Here is a 3236-nt window from a genome sequence, read left to right on the forward strand (position 1 = left end):
AATACCTCTATCAAATCACCTCTCAGCCTTCGCTTCTCCAAGGAAAACAGTCCCAACTTCTCCAATCTATCTTCATAACTGAAGTTCCGCATCCCTGGAATCATACTCGTGAATCTTTTCTGTACTCTCTCCAGTGCCCTCACGTCTTTCCTCAAGTGCGGTGCCCAGAAATGGACGCAATACTCCAGCTGAGCCTGAACTAGTGTTTTATACAAGTTTAACATAACATCCTTGCTCTTGTACTCTATGCCCCTATTAATAAAGCCCAGGATACTGTATGCTTTATTAACTGCTCTCTCAACTTGTCCTGTCACCTTCAATGAATTATGCACGTATACACCCAGGTCCCTCTGCTCCTGCACCCCCTTAGAATTGTGTCCTTTATTCTATATTATCTCTCCATGTTCTTCCTACCAAAATGAATCACTTCCCATTTCTCCACATTAAACTTCATCTGCCACCTGTCTGCCCATTTCACCAACTTGTCTCTGTCCTTTGAAGTTCTACACTAGCCTCCTCACAGTTCACAATGTTTCCAAATTACACATCATGTTGAAGTCCCAGCACTTCTTCATCTAAGATTGTTGATCCTGGATTGATGTCGGATCTGGGAGGGTTTCTATATTGTTTGGCTGCTGTTGTCCCCCCCCCCCACCCACGACACCCCCTCATTTGCCTATTTAAGAGGTTTCTGGCTCCTCGCCAGTCGCTGCCGCTGTCAGTGAGGGAACTTCCTCCGAGTCGGGCGGTCACTTCCTCGATCCGCAGCCGGAGGGAGAGGCGAGCGGAGGAGATGCGAGGTGAGTATGATATTGCGCTGCTGCCTCGGCTGGAGTTTCTGTGGGAGAGAAGAAGGAAAAATAAAGAAGGAAGGAAGGAGCGAGAGAAAGAAAGAAAGAAAGAAAAGGAGGGAGGAGAGAGGAGAGAGGAGAGAGGAGAGAGAGAGAGAGAGAGAGGAGAGAGGAGAGAGAGAGATAGGGATAGGGATAGGGAGGGGCGGTGGGACCCGGGGGGAACCAGCAACTTGACACAAACTTTTCAAAAGTTTGTTTTGTAAAAAAAAAAGTTTCAGCGGAGTCGCGGGAGCGGAGGGAGAGGCTGGAGGGAGAGTGAGGGTGGGAAGTCTTTGTGTGGGGGGGTGTTTGCTGTCTGTGGGGAGGGGGTCTGGGTCCCGGATTCCTTCTCTCTTTCCCCCCGGGGACATTTTCAGTCGGTGCCTCTGGGTTTGGGGCGAATAAACTGAAACAGAGAGTGAACCTCCCTATGTCTGCACTTCACTTCCTGTCTCTGTTTGACTGACTCTCCTTCCCCCCCCCCCCCCTCTCTCCTTTCCCCCCCCCCCCCCTCTCTCCTTTCCCCCCCCCCCTCTCTCCTTTCCCCCCCCCCCTCTCTCCTTTCCCCCCCCCCCTCTCTCCTTTCCCCCCCCCCCCTCTCTCCTTTCCCCCCCCCCTCTCTCCTTTCCCCCCCCTCTCTCCTTTCCCCCCCCCCCTCTCTCCTTTCCCCCCCACCCCTCTCTCCTTTCCCCCCCCCCCACCCCTCTCTCCTTTCCCCCCCCCCACCCCTCTCTCCTTTCCCCCCCCCCCCACCCCTCTCTCCTTTCCCCCCCCCCCCACCCCTCTCTCCTTTTCCCCCCCCCCCCACCCCTCTCTCCTTTTCCCCCCCCCCCACCCCTCTCTCCTTTTCCCCCCCCCCCACCCCTCTCTCCTTTTCCCCCCCCCCCACCCCTCTCTCCTTTTCCCCCCCCCACCCCTCTCTCCTTTTCCCCCCCCCCACCCCTCTCTCCTTTCCCCCCCCCCCCACCCCTCTCTCCTTTCCCCCCCCCCCCACCCCTCTCTCCTTTTCCCCCCCCCCACCCCTCTCTCCTTTTCCCCCCCCCCACCCCTCTCTCCTTTTTCCCCCCCCCCACCCCTCTCTCCTTTTTCCCCCCCCCCACCCCTCTCTCCTTTTTCCCCCCCCCACCCCTCTCTCCTTTTTCCCCCCCCCACCCCTCTCTCCTTTTTCCCCCCCCCACCCCTCTCTCCTTTTCTCCCCCCCCCCCACCCCTCTCTCCTTTTCTCCCCCCCCCCCCACCCCTCTCTCCTTTTCTCCCCCCCCCCACCCCTCTCTCCTTTCTCCCCCCCCCCCACCCCTCTCTCCTTTTTCCCCCCCCCCCCCACCCCTCTCTCCTTTTTCCCCCCCCCCCCACCCCTCTCTCCTTTTTCCCCCCCCCCCCCACCCCTCTCTCCTTTTTCCCCCCCCCCCCCACCCCTCTCTCCTTTTTCCCCCCCCCCCCCACCCCTCTCTCCTTTTCCCCCCCCCCCCCCACCCCTCTCTCCCTTTTTCTTCCCCCACCCCTCTCTCCCTTTTTCTTCCCCACCCCTCACTCAGTGAGTTGTCTTGGTCCAGTGTCTGTGTTGAGGTGGGTGTGGGTCTGTTTTGGTTTCTGATCTCCATCTCCCTCTCTCTCAGGATCCACTCTGCTTGGAAGCACTGGGCAGTTTTTAAGCCTGGACTGTGTTAATGCCAATCACAGCCAATACTGAAGACAAACACTGAAAAACATTCCTTGTCTAACAAAAAAAAACCTGATCTCTTTTCCCTGAGTCCTCAGGAGATTTCACTCAATTGTCTATTTAATAGATGTGGGAATCTGTGTTCCAAACTGTTTACAGTGACTCTGGACGCTGATGGTTACTGTTTAAACAGCAGAAATCTGACTTAACTCCCAATGTGTACTGTTCGGAATGAAAGGCCTGGGAGTGAGGGATGCAGGGTGGGTGGAAGAGGGAGAGCCATTACTCTTCATAGCAGGAGGGTGTGGGGTAACTCTGGAGGGTCAGTCCTGCGGTGCTGGGGAAGGGGGTGGGGGGGGGTCACTCCAGCCGTCTGTCCCACCCTCCTCGGCTGATCTCTGCAGGCCCAGTTGCCCACTGTCTCTGGTGAGTGGTGGGTACAGTTGGGACAGAGACTCGCTTTGACGCTGACAGTAATATTATGATTTTTGATTCCGCTTTCTTTTTAGACTGGGTGGTTTATGTTGCTGTGTTGTTTCATTGCCCTCTGTGTCGCTGATACTGGGGTCTCGCCCTCACCCCTCACCCCTCATTCCGAAATAGACATCTGCCGATATCTGAACTCGCACCTAATCCGATTCACCCAACACCCCCCTGTACTTGCTGGCTCTCAGTCCAGTAACACCTCAATTTTTAAAATTCTCATCCTTGTTTTCAAATCTCTGCAGGGCCTCCTCGCCCCTC

Source organism: Heterodontus francisci, chromosome 6 (assembly GCF_036365525.1).
Source record: "Heterodontus francisci isolate sHetFra1 chromosome 6, sHetFra1.hap1, whole genome shotgun sequence".
In the NCBI taxonomy this organism is placed as follows: domain Eukaryota; kingdom Metazoa; phylum Chordata; class Chondrichthyes; order Heterodontiformes; family Heterodontidae; genus Heterodontus; species Heterodontus francisci.